Source organism: Pelobates fuscus, chromosome 4 (assembly GCF_036172605.1).
Source record: "Pelobates fuscus isolate aPelFus1 chromosome 4, aPelFus1.pri, whole genome shotgun sequence".
Classification (NCBI taxonomy): domain Eukaryota; kingdom Metazoa; phylum Chordata; class Amphibia; order Anura; family Pelobatidae; genus Pelobates; species Pelobates fuscus.
In genome coordinates, this window is record NC_086320.1 from 21,336,253 (window position 1) to 21,354,311 (window position 18,059).

General features: G+C 39.7%; 10 non-coding genes across 10 annotated transcripts; all 10 read left to right on the top strand.

Annotated features, from left to right (window-relative positions):
* The first annotated feature begins 243 nt into the window (after positions 1-243).
* Positions 244-332, top strand: TRNAY-GUA (transfer RNA tyrosine (anticodon GUA)). Its single transcript is given in 2 exon segments — positions 244-280; positions 297-332. It is a non-coding gene; the product is annotated as a tRNA-Tyr (tRNA).
* A 2,705-nt stretch (positions 333-3,037) lies between these two features.
* On the top strand, positions 3,038-3,126 carry TRNAY-GUA (transfer RNA tyrosine (anticodon GUA)). Its single transcript is given in 2 exon segments — positions 3,038-3,074; positions 3,091-3,126. It is a non-coding gene; the product is annotated as a tRNA-Tyr (tRNA).
* Positions 3,127-5,056: 1,930 nt separating this feature from the next.
* TRNAY-GUA (transfer RNA tyrosine (anticodon GUA)) lies at positions 5,057-5,145 on the top strand. The gene is given in 2 exon segments: positions 5,057-5,093; positions 5,110-5,145. It is a non-coding gene; the product is annotated as a tRNA-Tyr (tRNA).
* A 686-nt stretch (positions 5,146-5,831) lies between these two features.
* TRNAY-GUA (transfer RNA tyrosine (anticodon GUA)) lies at positions 5,832-5,920 on the top strand. Its single transcript is given in 2 exon segments — positions 5,832-5,868; positions 5,885-5,920. It is a non-coding gene; the product is annotated as a tRNA-Tyr (tRNA).
* A 2,704-nt stretch (positions 5,921-8,624) lies between these two features.
* On the top strand, positions 8,625-8,713 carry TRNAY-GUA (transfer RNA tyrosine (anticodon GUA)). The gene is given in 2 exon segments: positions 8,625-8,661; positions 8,678-8,713. It is a non-coding gene; the product is annotated as a tRNA-Tyr (tRNA).
* A 686-nt stretch (positions 8,714-9,399) lies between these two features.
* TRNAY-GUA (transfer RNA tyrosine (anticodon GUA)) lies at positions 9,400-9,488 on the top strand. The gene is given in 2 exon segments: positions 9,400-9,436; positions 9,453-9,488. It is a non-coding gene; the product is annotated as a tRNA-Tyr (tRNA).
* A 1,623-nt stretch (positions 9,489-11,111) lies between these two features.
* TRNAY-GUA (transfer RNA tyrosine (anticodon GUA)) lies at positions 11,112-11,200 on the top strand. Its single transcript is given in 2 exon segments — positions 11,112-11,148; positions 11,165-11,200. It is a non-coding gene; the product is annotated as a tRNA-Tyr (tRNA).
* Positions 11,201-11,886: 686 nt separating this feature from the next.
* On the top strand, positions 11,887-11,975 carry TRNAY-GUA (transfer RNA tyrosine (anticodon GUA)). The gene is given in 2 exon segments: positions 11,887-11,923; positions 11,940-11,975. It is a non-coding gene; the product is annotated as a tRNA-Tyr (tRNA).
* A 2,176-nt stretch (positions 11,976-14,151) lies between these two features.
* TRNAY-GUA (transfer RNA tyrosine (anticodon GUA)) lies at positions 14,152-14,240 on the top strand. The gene is given in 2 exon segments: positions 14,152-14,188; positions 14,205-14,240. It is a non-coding gene; the product is annotated as a tRNA-Tyr (tRNA).
* Positions 14,241-14,906: 666 nt separating this feature from the next.
* On the top strand, positions 14,907-14,995 carry TRNAY-GUA (transfer RNA tyrosine (anticodon GUA)). Its single transcript is given in 2 exon segments — positions 14,907-14,943; positions 14,960-14,995. It is a non-coding gene; the product is annotated as a tRNA-Tyr (tRNA).
* The last annotated feature ends 3,064 nt before the right edge of the window (positions 14,996-18,059 follow it).

Sequence of the window (18,059 nt, forward strand, 5' to 3'; positions counted from 1 at the left end):
AAGATGAGAGCGGAAAAGTGGGGGATTAGCTCAAATGGTAGAGTGCTCGCTTAGCATGTGAGAGGTAGCGGGATCGATGCCCGCATTCTCCAGTGGCTGCTTCTTCTTTTAAATGAAGGGTGCTTAGTTGAACTTTTTGTTTACCTGGATGTCATTGCCACAGCAGCATGTTGCAAAATGTTTAACTGCTTACCTGATTCTTCAAAAATGTCCTACTTTGACATTGAGTGAACTCACGAATTACCTTCGATAGCTCAGCTGGTAGAGCGGAGGACTGTAGTTGGTATATGATAGCAATCCTTAGGTCGCTGGTTCAATTCCGGCTCGAAGGACATGTGTTTTTCTCTCTTGTAGAGCAGAGGACTGTATGTTGCATGTCTGTATTTTATGTAATAAATGTAACCTTGTGTATTTTACTGTCTTTTTACTGCCATGTGCTTAATGGAGTTTTGCATCTGTCCTTGGAGATAATTGGATTACTTCCCAATTATCTCCAGGATAGAAGACTCTGTGGAACTGGTTTTGGGCAGAAAAGCCATGCTTCATTTGGTCACAAAGGACTACGATCTATCTTTTGAACCACTGGACCAATTTGTATGATTTTGACGTATGTTTGTATTTGGAGTATGCTGATTCTAAAAATGTAAGTTTTATGTGAATGTGATGCATACTTTTAAAGTTATGAATAATGTGGAAAAACTGTATTTCTCTGCTTGTGATAATTACATTACCCATTTTGTAATGGCACCCCTTTATGCCCAGGGTGCCATTACAAAAGATGAGAGCGGAAAAGTGGGGGATTAGCTCAAATGGTAGAGCGCTCGCTTAGCATGTGAGAGGTAGCGGGATCGATGCCCGCATTCTCCAGTGGCTGCTTCTTTTTTACTGTCTTTTTACTGCCATGTGCTTAATGGAGTTTTGCATCTGTCCTTGGAGATAATTGGATTACTTCCCAATTATCTCCAGGATAGAAGACTCTGTGGAACTGGTTTTGGGCAGAAAAGCCATGCTTCATTTGGTCAAAAAGGACTACGATCTATCTTTTGAACCACTGGACCAATTTGTATGATTTTGACGTATGTTTGTATTTGGAGTATGCTGATTCTAAAAATGTAAGTTTTATGTGAATGTGATGCATACTTTTAAAGTTATGAATAATGTGGAAAAACTGTATTTCTCTGCTTGTGATAATTACATTACCCATTTTGTAATGGCACCCCTTTATGCCCAGGGTGCCATTACAAAAGATGAGAGCGGAAAAGTGGGGGATTAGCTCAAATGGTAGAGTGCTCGCTTAGCATGTGAGAGGTAGCGGGATCGATGCCCGCATTCTCCAGTGGCTGCTTCTTCTTTTAAATGAAGGGTGCTTAGTTGAACTTTTTGTTTACCTGGATGTCATTGCCACAGCAGCATGTTGCAAAATGTTTAACTGCTTACCTGATTCTTCAAAAATGTCCTACTTTGACATTGAGTGAACTCACGAATTACCTTCGATAGCTCAGCTGGTAGAGCGGAGGACTGTAGTTGGTATATGATAGCAATCCTTAGGTCGCTGGTTCAATTCTGGCTCGAAGGACATGTGTTTTTCTCTCTTGTAGAGCAGAGGACTGTATGTTGCATGTCTGTATTTTATGTAATAAATATAACCTTGTGTATTTTACTGTCTTTTTACTGCCATGTGCTTAATGGAGTTTTGCATCTGTCCTTGGAGATAATTGGATTACTTCCCAATTATCTACAGGATAGAAGACTCTGTGGAACTGGTTTTGGGCAGAAAAGCCATGCTTCATTTGGTCACAAAGGACTATGATCTATCTTTTGAACCACTGGACCAATTTGTATGATTTTGACGTATGTTTGTATTTGGAGTATGCTGATTCTGAAAATGTAAGTTTTATGTGAATGTGATGCATACTTTTAAAGTTATGAATAATGTGGAAAAACTGTATTTCTCTGCTTGTGATAATTACATTACCCATTTTGTAATGGCACCCCTTTATGCCCAGGGTGCCATTACAAAAGATGAGAGCGGAAAAGTGGGGGATTAGCTCAAATGGTAGAGTGCTCGCTTAGCATGTGAGAGGTAGCGGGATCGATGCCCGCATTCTCCAGTGGCTGCTTCTTCTTTTAAATGAAGGGTGCTTAGTTGAACTTTTTGTTTACCTGGATGTCATTGCCACAGCAGCATGTTGCAAAATGTTTAACTGCTTACCTGATTCTTCAAAAATGTCCTACTTTGACATTGAGTGAACTCACGAATTCCCTTCGATAGCTCAGCTGGTAGAGCGGAGGACTGTAGTTGGTATATGATAGCAATCCTTAGGTCGCTGGTTCAATCCCGGCTCGAAGGACATGTGTTTTTCTCTCTTGTAGAGCAGAGGACTGTATGTTGCATGTCTGTATTTTATGTAATAAATGTAACCTTGTGTATTTTACTGTCTTTTTACTGCCATGTGCTTAATGGAGTTTTGCATCTGTCCTTGGAGATAATTGGATTACTTCCCAATTATCTCCAGGATAGAAGACTCTGTGGAACTGGTTTTGGGCAGAAAAGCCATGCTTCATTTGGTCACAAAGGACTATGATCTATCTTTTGAACCACTGCACCAATTTGTATGATTTTGACGTATGTTTGTATTTGGAGTATGCTGATTCTGAAAATGTAAGTTTTATGTGAATGTGATGCATACTTTTAAAGTTATGAATAATGTGGAAAAACTGTATTTCTCTGCTTGTGATAATTACATTACCCATTTTGTAATGGCACCCCTTTATGCCCAGGGTGCCATTACAAAAGATGAGAGCGGAAAAGTGGGGGATTAGCTCAAATGGTAGAGTGCTCGCTTAGCATGTGAGAGGTAGCGGGATCGATGCCCGCATTCTCCAGTGGCTGCTTCTTCTTTTAAATGAAGGGTGCTTAGTTGAACTTTTTGTTTACCTGGATGTCATTGCCACAGCAGCATGTTGCAAAATGTTTAACTGCTTACCTGATTCTTCAAAAATGTCCTACTTTGACATTGAGTGAACTCACGAATTACCTTCGATAGCTCAGCTGGTAGAGCGGAGGACTGTAGTTGGTATATGATAGCAATCCTTAGGTCGCTGGTTCAATTCCGGCTCGAAGGACATGTGTTTTTCTCTCTTGTAGAGCAGAGGACTGTATGTTGCATGTCTGTATTTTATGTAATAAATGTAACCTTGTGTATTTTACTGTCTTTTTACTGCCATGTGCTTAATGGAGTTTTGCATCTGTCCTTGGAGATAATTGGATTACTTCCCAATTATCTCCAGGATAGAAGACTCTGTGGAACTGGTTTTGGGCAGAAAAGCCATGCTTCATTTGGTCACAAAGGACTACGATCTATCTTTTGAACCACTGGACCAATTTGTATGATTTTGACGTATGTTTGTATTTGGAGTATGCTGATTCTAAAAATGTAAGTTTTATGTGAATGTGATGCATACTTTTAAAGTTATGAATAATGTGGAAAAACTGTATTTCTCTGCTTGTGATAATTACATTACCCATTTTGTAATGGCACCCCTTTATGCCCAGGGTGCCATTACAAAAGATGAGAGCGGAAAAGTGGGGGATTAGCTCAAATGGTAGAGCGCTCGCTTAGCATGTGAGAGGTAGCGGGATCGATGCCCGCATTCTCCAGTGGCTGCTTCTTTTTTACTGTCTTTTTACTGCCATGTGCTTAATGGAGTTTTGCATCTGTCCTTGGAGATAATTGGATTACTTCCCAATTATCTCCAGGATAGAAGACTCTGTGGAACTGGTTTTGGGCAGAAAAGCCATGCTTCATTTGGTCAAAAAGGACTACGATCTATCTTTTGAACCACTGGACCAATTTGTATGATTTTGACGTATGTTTGTATTTGGAGTATGCTGATTCTAAAAATGTAAGTTTTATGTGAATGTGATGCATACTTTTAAAGTTATGAATAATGTGGAAAAACTGTATTTCTCTGCTTGTGATAATTACATTACCCATTTTGTAATGGCACCCCTTTATGCCCAGGGTGCCATTACAAAAGATGAGAGCGGAAAAGTGGGGGATTAGCTCAAATGGTAGAGTGCTCGCTTAGCATGTGAGAGGTAGCGGGATCGATGCCCGCATTCTCCAGTGGCTGCTTCTTCTTTTAAATGAAGGGTGCTTAGTTGAACTTTTTGTTTACCTGGATGTCATTGCCACAGCAGCATGTTGCAAAATGTTTAACTGCTTACCTGATTCTTCAAAAATGTCCTACTTTGACATTGAGTGAACTCACGAATTACCTTCGATAGCTCAGCTGGTAGAGCGGAGGACTGTAGTTGGTATATGATAGCAATCCTTAGGTCGCTGGTTCAATTCTGGCTCGAAGGACATGTGTTTTTCTCTCTTGTAGAGCAGAGGACTGTATGTTGCATGTCTGTATTTTATGTAATAAATATAACCTTGTGTATTTTACTGTCTTTTTACTGCCATGTGCTTAATGGAGTTTTGCATCTGTCCTTGGAGATAATTGGATTACTTCCCAATTATCTACAGGATAGAAGACTCTGTGGAACTGGTTTTGGGCAGAAAAGCCATGCTTCATTTGGTCACAAAGGACTATGATCTATCTTTTGAACCACTGGACCAATTTGTATGATTTTGACCTACGTTTGTATTTGGAGTATGCTGATTCTGAAAATGTAAGTTTTATGTGAATGTGATGCATACTTTTAAAGTTATGAATAATGTGGAAAAACTGTATTTCTCTGCTTGTGATAATTACATTACCCATTTTGTAATGGCACCCCTTTATGCCCAGGGTGCCATTACAAAAGATGAGAGCGGAAAAGTGGGGGATTAGCTCAAATGGTAGAGTGCTCGCTTCGCATGTGAGAGGTAGCGGGATCGATGCCCGCATTCTCCAGTGGCTGCTTCTTCTTTTAAATGAAGGGTGCTTAGTTGAACTTTTTGTTTACCTGGATGTCATTGCCACAGCAGCATGTTGCAAAATGTTTAACTGCTTACCTGATTCTTCAAAAATGTCCTACTTTGACATTGAGTGAACTCACGAATTACCTTCGATAGCTCAGCTGGTAGAGCGGAGGACTGTAGTTGGTATATGATAGCAATCCTTAGGTCGCTGGTTCAATTCCGGCTCGAAGGACATGTGTTTTTCTCTCTTGTAGAGCAGAGGACTGTATGTTGCATGTCTGTATTTTATGTAATAAATGTAACCTTGTGTATTTTACTGTCTTTTTACTGCCATGTGCTTAATGGAGTTTTGCATCTGTCCTTGGAGATAATTGGATTACTTCCCAATTATCTCCAGGATAGAAGACTCTGTGGAACTGGTTTTGGGCAGAAAAGCCATGCTTCATTTGGTCACAAAGGACTATGATCTATCTTTTGAACCACTGCACCAATTTGTATGATTTTGACGTATGTTTGTATTTGGAGTATGCTGATTCTGAAAATGTAAGTTTTATGTGAATGTGATGCATACTTTTAAAGTTATGAATAATGTGGAAAAACTGTATTTCTCTGCTTGTGATAATTACATTACCCATTTTGTAATGGCACCCCTTTATGCCCAGGGTGCCATTACAAAAGATGAGAGCGGAAAAGTGGGGGATTAGCTCAAATGGTAGAGTGCTCGCTTAGCATGTGAGAGGTAGCGGGATCGATGCCCGCATTCTCCAGTGGCTGCTTCTTCTTTTAAATGAAGGGTGCTTAGTTGAACTTTTTGTTTACCTGGATGTCATTGCCACAGCAGCATGTTGCAAAATGTTTAACTGCTTACCTGATTCTTCAAAAATGTCCTACTTTGACATTGAGTGAACTCACGAATTACCTTCGATAGCTCAGCTGGTAGAGCGGAGGACTGTAGTTGGTATATGATAGCAATCCTTAGGTCGCTGGTTCAATTCCGGCTCGAAGGACATGTGTTTTTCTCTCTTGTAGAGCAGAGGACTGTATGTTGCATGTCTGTATTTTATGTAATAAATGTAACCTTGTGTATTTTACTGTCTTTTTACTGCCATGTGCTTAATGGAGTTTTGCATCTGTCCTTGGAGATAATTGGATTACTTCCCAATTATCTCCAGGATAGAAGACTCTGTGGAACTGGTTTTGGGCAGAAAAGCCATGCTTCATTTGGTCACAAAGGACTATGATCTATCTTTTGAACCACTGCACCAATTTGTATGATTTTGACGTATGTTTGTATTTGGAGTATGCTGATTCTGAAAATGTAAGTTTTATGTGAATGTGATGCATACTTTTAAAGTTATGAATAATGTGGAAAAACTGTATTTCTCTGCTTGTGATAATTACATTACCCATTTTGTAATGGCACCCCTTTATGCCCAAGTGCCATTACAAAAGATGAGAGCGGAAAAGTGGGGGATTAGCTCAAATGGTAGAGCGCTCGCTTAGCATGTGAGAGGTAGCGGGATCGATGCCCGCATTCTCCAGTGGCTGCTTCTTTTTTACTGTCTTTTTACTGCCATGTGCTTAATGGAGTTTTGCATCTGTCCTTGGAGATAATTGGATTACTTCCCAATTATCTCCAGGATAGAAGACTCTGTGGAACTGGTTTTGGGCAGAAAAGCCATGCTTCATTTGGTCACAAAGGACTACGATCTATCTTTTGAACCACTGGACCAATTTGTATGATTTTGACGTATGTTTGTATTTGGAGTATGCTGATTCTGAAAATGTAAGTTTTATGTGAATGTGATGCATACTTTTAAAGTTATGAATAATGTGGAAAAACTGTATTTCTCTGCTTGTGATAATTACATTACCCATTTTGTAATGGCACCTCTTTATGCCCAGGGTGCCATTACAAAAGATGAGAGCGGAAAAGTGGGGGATTAGCTCAAATGGTAGAGTGCTCGCTTAGCATGTGAGAGGTAGCGGGATCGATGCCCGCATTCTCCAGTGGCTGCTTCTTCTTTTAAATGAAGGGTGCTTAGTTGAACTTTTTGTTTACCTGGATGTCATTGCCACAGCAGCATGTTGCAAAATGTTTAACTGCTTACCTGATTCTTCAAAAATGTCCTACTTTGACATTGAGTGAACTCACGAATTACCTTCGATAGCTCAGCTGGTAGAGCGGAGGACTGTAGTTGGTATATAATAGCAATCCTTAGGTCGCTGGTTCAATTCTGGCTCGAAGGACATGTGTTTTTCTCTCTTGTAGAGCAGAGGACTGTATGTTGCATGTCTGTATTTTATGTAATAAATATAACCTTGTGTATTTTACTGTCTTTTTACTGCCATGTGCTTAATGGAGTTTTGCATCTGTCCTTGGAGATAATTGGATTACTTCCCAATTATCTACAGGATAGAAGACTCTGTGGAACTGGTTTTGGGCAGAAAAGCCATGCTTCATTTGGTCACAAAGGACTATGATCTATCTTTTGAACCACTGGACCAATTTGTATGATTTTGACCTACGTTTGTATTTGGAGTATGCTGATTCTGAAAATGTAAGTTTTATGTGAATGTGATGCATACTTTTAAAGTTATGAATAATGTGGAAAAACTGTATTTCTCTGCTTGTGATAATTACATTACCCATTTTGTAATGGCACCCCTTTATGCCCAGGGTGCCATTACAAAAGATGAGAGCGGAAAAGTGGGGGATTAGCTCAAATGGTAGAGCGCTCGCTTAGCATGTGAGAGGTAGCGGGATCGATGCCCGCATTCTCCAGTGGCTGCTTCTTCTTTTAAATGAAGGGTGCTTAGTTGAACTTTTTGTTTACCTGGATGTCATTGCCACAGCAGCATGTTGCAAAATGTTTAACTGCTTACCTGATTCTTCAAAAATGTCCTACTTTGACATTGAGTGAACTCACGAATTACCTTCGATAGCTCAGCTGGTAGAGCGGAGGACTGTAGTTGGTATATAATAGCAATCCTTAGGTCGCTGGTTCAATTCTGGCTCGAAGGACATGTGTTTTTCTCTCTTGTAGAGCAGAGGACTGTATGTTGCATGTCTGTATTTTATGTAATAAATATAACCTTGTGTATTTTACTGTCTTTTTACTGCCATGTGCTTAATGGAGTTTTGCATCTGTCCTTGGAGATAATTGGATTACTTCCCAATTATCTACAGGATAGAAGACTCTGTGGAACTGGTTTTGGGCAGAAAAGCCATGCTTCATTTGGTCACAAAGGACTATGATCTATCTTTTGAACCACTGGACCAATTTGTATGATTTTGACCTACGTTTGTATTTGGAGTATGCTGATTCTGAAAATGTAAGTTTTATGTGAATGTGATGCATACTTTTAAAGTTATGAATAATGTGGAAAAACTGTATTTCTCTGCTTGTGATAATTACATTACCCATTTTGTAATGGCACCCCTTTATGCCCAGGGTGCCATTACAAAAGATGAGAGCGGAAAAGTGGGGGATTAGCTCAAATGGTAGAGTGCTCGCTTCGCATGTGAGAGGTAGCGGGATCGATGCCCGCATTCTCCAGTGGCTGCTTCTTCTTTTAAATGAAGGGTGCTTAGTTGAACTTTTTGTTTACCTGGATGTCATTGCCACAGCAGCATGTTGCAAAATGTTTAACTGCTTACCTGATTCTTCAAAAATGTCCTACTTTGACATTGAGTGAACTCACGAATTACCTTCGATAGCTCAGCTGGTAGAGCGGAGGACTGTAGTTGGTATATGATAGCAATCCTTAGGTCGCTGGTTCAATTCCGGCTCGAAGGACATGTGTTTTTCTCTCTTGTAGAGCAGAGGACTGTATGTTGCATGTCTGTATTTTATGTAATAAATGTAACCTTGTGTATTTTACTGTCTTTTTACTGCCATGTGCTTAATGGAGTTTTGCATCTGTCCTTGGAGATAATTGGATTACTTCCCAATTATCTCCAGGATAGAAGACTCTGTGGAACTGGTTTTGGGCAGAAAAGCCATGCTTCATTTGGTCACAAAGGACTATGATCTATCTTTTGAACCACTGCACCAATTTGTATGATTTTGACGTATGTTTGTATTTGGAGTATGCTGATTCTGAAAATGTAAGTTTTATGTGAATGTGATGCATACTTTTAAAGTTATGAATAATGTGGAAAAACTGTATTTCTCTGCTTGTGATAATTACATTACCCATTTTGTAATGGCACCCCTTTATGCCCAGGGTACCATTACAAAAGATGAGAGCGGAAAAGTGGGGGATTAGCTCAAATGGTAGAGTGCTCGCTTAGCATGTGAGAGGTAGCGGGATCGATGCCCGCATTCTCCAGTGGCTGCTTCTTCTTTTAAATGAAGGGTGCTTAGTTGAACTTTTTGTTTACCTGGATGTCATTGCCACAGCAGCATGTTGCAAAATGTTTAACTGCTTACCTGATTCTTCAAAAATGTCCTACTTTGACATTGAGTGAACTCACGAATTACCTTCGATAGCTCAGCTGGTAGAGCGGAGGACTGTAGTTGGTATATGATAGCAATCCTTAGGTCGCTGGTTCAATTCCGGCTCGAAGGACATGTGTTTTTCTCTCTTGTAGAGCAGAGGACTGTATGTTGCATGTCTGTATTTTATGTAATAAATGTAACCTTGTGTATTTTACTGTCTTTTTACTGCCATGTGCTTAATGGAGTTTTGCATCTGTCCTTGGAGATAATTGGATTACTTCCCAATTATCTCCAGGATAGAAGACTCTGTGGAACTGGTTTTGGGCAGAAAAGCCATGCTTCATTTGGTCACAAAGGACTATGATCTATCTTTTGAACCACTGCACCAATTTGTATGATTTTGACGTATGTTTGTATTTGGAGTATGCTGATTCTGAAAATGTAAGTTTTATGTGAATGTGATGCATACTTTTAAAGTTATGAATAATGTGGAAAAACTGTATTTCTCTGCTTGTGATAATTACATTACCCATTTTGTAATGGCACCCCTTTATGCCCAAGTGCCATTACAAAAGATGAGAGCGGAAAAGTGGGGGATTAGCTCAAATGGTAGAGCGCTCGCTTAGCATGTGAGAGGTAGCGGGATCGATGCCCGCATTCTCCAGTGGCTGCTTCTTTTTTACTGTCTTTTTACTGCCATGTGCTTAATGGAGTTTTGCATCTGTCCTTGGAGATAATTGGATTACTTCCCAATTATCTCCAGGATAGAAGACTCTGTGGAACTGGTTTTGGGCAGAAAAGCCATGCTTCATTTGGTCACAAAGGACTACGATCTATCTTTTGAACCACTGGACCAATTTGTATGATTTTGACGTATGTTTGTATTTGGAGTATGCTGATTCTAAAAATGTAAGTTTTATGTGAATGTGATGCATACTTTTAAAGTTATGAATAATGTGGAAAAACTGTATTTCTCTGCTTGTGATAATTACATTACCCATTTTGTAATGGCACCCCTTTATGCCCAGGGTGCCATTACAAAAGATGAGAGCGGAAAAGTGGGGGATTAGCTCAAATGGTAGAGCGCTCGCTTAGCATGTGAGAGGTAGCGGGATCGATGCCCGCATTCTCCAGTGGCTGCTTCTTTTTTACTGTCTTTTTACTGCCATGTGCTTAATGGAGTTTTGCATCTGTCCTTGGAGATAATTGGATTACTTCCCAATTATCTCCAGGATAGAAGACTCTGTGGAACTGGTTTTGGGCAGAAAAGCCATGCTTCATTTGGTCACAAAGGACTACGATCTATCTTTTGAACCACTGGACCAATTTGTATGATTTTGACGTATGTTTGTATTTGGAGTATGCTGATTCTAAAAATGTAAGTTTTATGTGAATGTGATGCATACTTTTAAAGTTATGAATAATGTGGAAAAACTGTATTTCTCTGCTTGTGATAATTACATTACCCATTTTGTAATGGCACCCCTTTATGCCCAGGGTGCCATTACAAAAGATGAGAGCGGAAAAGTGGGGGATTAGCTCAAATGGTAGAGCGCTCGCTTAGCATGTGAGAGGTAGCGGGATCGATGCCCGCATTCTCCAGTGGCTGCTTCTTCTTTTAAATGAAGGGTGCTTAGTTGAACTTTTTGTTTACCTGGATGTCATTGCCACAGCAGCATGTTGCAAAATGTTTAACTGCTTACCTGATTCTTCAAAAATGTCCTACTTTGACATTGAGTGAACTCACGAATTACCTTCGATAGCTCAGCTGGTAGAGCGGAGGACTGTAGTTGGTATATGATAGCAATCCTTAGGTCGCTGGTTCAATTCCGGCTCGAAGGACATGTGTTTTTCTCTCTTGTAGAGCAGAGGACTGTATGTTGCATGTCTGTATTTTATGTAATAAATGTAACCTTGTGTATTTTACTGTCTTTTTACTGCCATGTGCTTAATGGAGTTTTGCATCTGTCCTTGGAGATAATTGGATTACTTCCCAATTATCTCCAGGATAGAAGACTCTGTGGAACTGGTTTTGGGCAGAAAAGCCATGCTTCATTTGGTCACAAAGGACTACGATCTATCTTTTGAACCACTGGACCAATTTGTATGATTTTGACGTATGTTTGTATTTGGAGTATGCTGATTCTAAAAATGTAAGTTTTATGTGAATGTGATGCATACTTTTAAAGTTATGAATAATGTGGAAAAACTGTATTTCTCTGCTTGTGATAATTACATTACCCATTTTGTAATGGCACCCCTTTATGCCCAGGGTGCCATTACAAAAGATGAGAGCGGAAAAGTGGGGGATTAGCTCAAATGGTAGAGCGCTCGCATAGCATGTGAGAGGTAGCGGGATCGATGCCCGCATTCTCCAGTGGCTGCTTCTTCTTTTAAATGAAGGGTGCTTAGTTGAACTTTTTGTTTACCTGGATGTCATTGCCACAGCAGCATGTTGCAAAATGTTTAACTGCTTACCTGATTCTTCAAAAATGTCCTACTTTGACATTGAGTGAACTCACGAATTACCTTCGATAGCTCAGCTGGTAGAGCGGAGGACTGTAGTTGGTATATGATAGCAATCCTTAGGTCGCTGGTTCAATTCCGGCTCGAAGGACATGTGTTTTTCTCTCTTGTAGAGCAGAGGACTGTATGTTGCATGTCTGTATTTTATGTAATAAATGTAACCTTGTGTATTTTACTGTCTTTTTACTGCCATGTGCTTAATGGAGTTTTGCATCTGTCCTTGGAGATAATTGGATTACTTCCCAATTATCTCCAGGATAGAAGACTCTGTGGAACTGGTTTTGGGCAGAAAAGCCATGCTTCATTTGGTCACAAAGGACTACGATCTATCTTTTGAACCACTGGACCAATTTGTATGATTCTGACCTATGTTTGTATTTGGAGTATGCTGATTCTGAAAATGTAAGTTTTATGTGAATGTGATGCATACTTTTAAAGTTATGAATAATGTGGAAAAACTGTATTTCTCTGCTTGTGATAATTACATTACCCATTTTGTAATGGCACCCCTTTATGCCCAGGGTGCCATTACAAAAGATGAGAGCGGAATAGTGGGGGATTAGCTCAAATGGTAGAGTGCTCGCTTAGCATGTGAGAGGTAGCGGGATCGATGCTTCTTCTTTTAAATGAAGGGTGCTTAGTTGAACTTTTTGTTTACCTGGATGTCATTGCCACAGCAGCATGTTGCAAAATGTTTAACTGCTTACCTGATTCTTCAAAAATGTCCTACTTTGACATTGAGTGAACTCACAAATTACCTTCGATAGCTCAGCTGGTAGAGCGGAGGACTGTAGTTGGTATATGATAGCAATACTTAGGTCGCTGGTTCAATTCTGGCTCGAAGGACATGTGTTTTTCTCTCTTGTAGAGCAGAGGACTGTATGTTGCATGTCTGTATTTTATGTAATAAATATAACCTTGTGTATTTTACTGTCTTTTTACTGCCATGTGCTTAATGGAGTTTTGCATCTGTCCTTGGAGATAATTGGATTACTTCCCAATTATCTCCAGGATAGAAGACTCTGTGGAACTGGTTTTGGGCAGAAAAGCCATGCTTCATTTGGTCACAAAGGACTACGATCTATCTTTTGAACCACTGGACCCATTTGTATGATTCTAACCTATGTTTGTATTTGGAGTATGCTGATTCTGAAAATGTAAGTTTTATGTGAATGTGATGCATACTTTTAAAGTTATGAATAATGTGGAAAAACTGTATTTCTCTGCTTGTGATAATTACATTACCCATTTTGTAATGGCACCCCTTTATGCCCAGGGTGCCATTACAAAAGATGAGAGCGGAATAGTGGGGGATTAGCTCAAATGGTAGAGTGCTCGCTTAGCATGTGAGAGGTAGCGGGATCGATGCTTCTTCTTTTAAATGAAGGGTGCTTAGTTGAACTTTTTGTTTACCTGGATGTCATTGCCACAGCAGCATGTTGCAAAATGTTTAACTGCTTACCTGATTCTTCAAAAATGTCCTACTTTGACATTGAGTGAACTCACAAATTACCTTCGATAGCTCAGCTGGTAGAGCGGAGGACTGTAGTTGGTATATGATAGCAATGCTTAGGTCGCTGGTTCAATTCTGGCTCGAAGGACATGTGTTTTTCTCTCTTGTAGAGCAGAGGACTGTATGTTGCATGTCTGTATTTTATGTAATAAATATAACCTTGTGTATTTTACTGTCTTTTTACTGCCATGTGCTTAATGCAGTTTTGCATCTGTCCTTGGAGATAATTGGATTACTTCCCAATTATCTCCAGGATAGAAGACTCTGTGGAACTGGTTTTGGGCAGAAAAGCCATGCTTCATTTGGTCACAAAGGACTACGATCTATCTTTTGAACCACTGGACCAATTTGTATGATTCTGACCTATGTTTGTATTTGGAGTATGCTGATTCTGAAAATGTAAGTTTTATGTGAATGTGATGCATACTTTTAAAGTTATGAATAATGTGGAAAAACTGTATTTCTCTGCTTGTGATAATTACATTACCCATTTTGTAATGGCACCCCTTTATGCCCAGGGTGCCATTACAAAAGATGAGAGCGGAAAAGTGGGGGATTAGCTCAAATGGTAGAGTGCTCGCTTAGCATGTGAGAGGTAGCGGGATCGATGCTTTTTCTTTTAAATGAAGGGTGCTTAGTTGAACTTTTTGTTTACCTGGATGTCATTGCCACAGCAGCATGTTGCAAAATGTTTAACTGCTTACCTGATTCTTCAAAAATGTCCTACTTTGACATTGAGTGAACTCACGAATTACCTTCGATAGCTCAGCTGGTAGAGCGGAGGACTGTAGTTGGTATATGATAGCAATCCTTAGGTCGCTGGTTCAATTCCGGCTCGAAGGACATTTGCTTTTCTCTCTTGTAGAGCAGAGGACTGTATGTTGCATGTCTGTATTTTATGTAATAAATGTAACCTTGTGTATTTTACTGTCTTTTTACTGCCATGTGCTTAATGGAGTTTTGCATCTGTCCTTGGAGATAATTGGATTACTTCCCAATTATCTCCAGGATAGGAGACTCTGTGGAACTGGTTTTGGGCAGAAAAGCCATGCTTCATTTGGTCACAAAGGACTACGATCTATCTTTTGAACCACTGGACCAATTTGTATGATTCTGACCTATGTTTGTATTTGGAGTATGCTGATTCTGAAAATGTAAGTTTTATGTGAATGTGATGCATACTTTTAAAGTTATGAATAATGTGGAAAAACTGTATTTCTCTGCTTGTGATAATTACATTACCCATTTTGTAATGGCACCCCTTTATGCCCAGGGTGCCATTACAAAAGATGAGAGCGGAAAAGTGGGGGATTACCTCAAATGGTAGAGTGCTCGCTTAGCATGTGAGAGGTAGCGGGATCGATGCTTTTTCTTTTAAATGAAGGGTGCTTAGTTGAACTTTTTGTTTACCTGGATGTCATTGCCACAGCAGCATGTTGCAAAATGTTTAACTGCTTACCTGATTCTTCAAAAATGTCCTACTTTGACATTGAGTGAACTCACGAATTACCTTCGATAGCTCAGCTGGTAGAGCGGAGGACTGTAGTTGGTATATGATAGCAATCCTTAGGTCGCTGGTTCAATTCCGGCTCGAAGGACATTTGCTTTTCTCTCTTGTAGAGCAGAGGACTGTATGTTGCATGTCTGTATTTTATGTAATAAATGTAACCTTGTGTATTTTACTGTCTTTTTACTGCCATGTGCTTAATGGAGTTTTGCATCTGTCCTTGGAGATAATTGGATTACTTCCCAATTATCTCCAGGATAGAAGACTCTGTGGAACTGGTTTTGGGCAGAAAAGCCATGCTTCATTTGGTCACAAAGGACTACGATCTATCTTTTGAACCACTGGACCAATTTGTATGATTCTGACCTATGTTTGTATTTGGAGTATGCTGATTCTGAAAATGTAAGTTTTATGTGAATGTGATGCATACTTTTAAAGTTATGAATAATGTGGAAAAACTGTATTTCTCTGCTTGTGATAATTACATTACCCATTTTGTAATGGCACCCCTTTATGCCCAGGGTGCCATTACAAAAGATGAGAGTGGAATAGTGGGGGATTAGCTCAAATGGTAGAGTGCTCGCTTAGCATGTGAGAGGTAGCGGGATCGATGCTTCTTCTTTTAAATGAAGGGTGCTTAGTTGAACTTTTTGTTTACCTGGATGTCATTGCCACAGCAGCATGTTGCAAAATGTTTAACTGCTTACCTGATTCTTCAAAAATGTCCTACTTTGACATTGAGTGAACTCACAAATTACCTTCGATAGCTCAGCTGGTAGAGCGGAGGACTGTAGTTGGTATATGATAGCAATACTTAGGTCGCTGGTTCAATTCTGGCTCGAAGGACATGTGTTTTTCTCTCTTGTAGAGCAGAGGACTGTATGTTGCATGTCTGTATTTTATGTAATAAATATAACCTTGTGTATTTTACTGTCTTTTTACTGCCATGTGCTTAATGGAGTTTTGCATCTGTCCTTGGAGATAATTGGATTACTTCCCAATTATCTCCAGGATAGAAGACTCTGTGGAACTGGTTTTGGGCAGAAAAGCCATGCTTCATTTGGTCACAAAGGACTACGATCTATCTTTTGAACCACTGGACCAATTTGTATGATTCTGACCTATGTTTGTATTTGGAGTATGCTGATTCTGAAAATGTAAGTTTTATGTGAATGTGATGCATACTTTTAAAGTTATGAATAATGTGGAAAAACTGTATTTCTCTGCTTGTGATAATTACATTACCCATTTTGTAATGGCACCCCTTTATGCCCAGGGTGCCATTACAAAAGATGAGAGCGGAAAAGTGGGGGATTAGCTCAAATGGTAGAGCGCTCGCTTAGCATGTGAGAGGTAGCGGGATCGATGCCCGCATTCTCCAGTGGCTGCTTCTTCTTTTAAATGAAGGGTGCTAAGACTGTATGTTGCATGTCTGTATTTTATGTAATAAATGTAACCTTGTGTATTTTACTGTCTTTTTACTGCCATGTGCTTAATGGAGTTTTGCATCTGTCCTTGGAGATAATTGGATTACTTCCCAATTATCTCCAGGATAGAAGACTCTGTGGAACTGGTTTTGGGCAGAAAAGCCATGCTTCATTTGGTCACAAAGGACTACGATCTATCTTTTGAACCACTGGACCAATTTGTATGATTCTGACCTATGTTTGTATTTGGAGTATGCTGATTCTGAAAATGTAAGTTTTATGTGAATGTGATGCATACTTTTAAAGTTATGAATAATGTGGAAAAACTGTATTTCTCTGCTTGTGATAATTACATTACCCATTTTGTAATGGCACCCCTTTATGCCCAGGGTGCCATTACAAAAGATGAGAGCGGAATAGTGGGGGATTAGCTCAAATGGTAAAGTGCTCGCTTAGCATGTGAGAGGTAGCGGGATCGATGCTTCTTCTTTTAAATGAAGGGTGCTTAGTTGAACTTTTTGTTTACCTGGATGTCATTGCCACAGCAGCATGTTGCAAAATGTTTAACTGCTCACCTGATTCTTCAAAAATTTCCTACTTTGACATTGAGTGAACTCACAAATTACCTTCGATAGCTCAGCTGGTAGAGCGGAGGACTGTAGTTGGTATATGATAGCAATCCTTAGGTCGCTGGTTCAATTCTGGCTCGAAGGACATGTGTTTTTCTCTCTTGTAGAGCAGAGGACTGTATGTTGCATGTCTGTATTTTATGTAATAAATATAACCTTGTGTATTTTACTGTCTTTTTACTGCCATGTGCTTAATGGAGTTTTGCATCTGTCCTTGGAGATAATTGGATTACTTCCCAATTATCTCCAGGATAGAAGACTCTGTGGAACTGGTTTTGGGCAGAAAAGCCATGCTTCATTTGGTCACAAAGGACTACGATCTATCTTTTGAACCACTGGACCAATTTGTATGATTCTGACCTATGTTTGTATTTGGAGTATGCTGATTCTGAAAATGTAAGTTTTATGTGAATGTGATGCATACTTTTAAAGTTATGAATAATGTGGAAAAACTGTATTTCTCTGCTTGTGATAATTACATTACCCATTTTGTAATGGCACCCCTTTATGCCCAGGGTGCCATTACAAAAGATGAGAGCGGAAAAGTGGGGGATTAGCTCAAATGGTAGAGTGCTCGCTTAGCATGTGAGAGGTAGCGGGATCGATGCTTTTTCTTTTAAATGAAGGGTGCTTAGTTGAACTTTTTGTTTACCTGGATGTCATTGCCACAGCAGCATGTTGCAAAATGTTTAACTGCTTACCTGATTCTTCAAAAATGTCCTACTTTGACATTGAGTGAACTCACGAATTACATTCGATAGCTCAGCTGGTAGAGCGGAGGACTGTAGTTGGTATATGATAGCAATCCTTAGGTCGCTGGTTCAATTCCGGCTCGAAGGACATTTGCTTTTCTCTCTTGTAGAGCAGAGGACTGTATGTTGCATGTCTGTATTTTATGTAATAAATGTAACCTTGTGTATTTTACTGTCTTTTTACTGCCATGTGCTTAATGGAGTTTTGCATCTGTCCTTGGAGATAATTGGATTACTTCCCAATTATCTCCAGGATAGAAGACTCTGTGGAACTGGTTTTGGGCAGAAAAGCCATGCTTCATTTGGTCACAAAGGACTACGATCTATCTTTTGAACCACTGGACCAA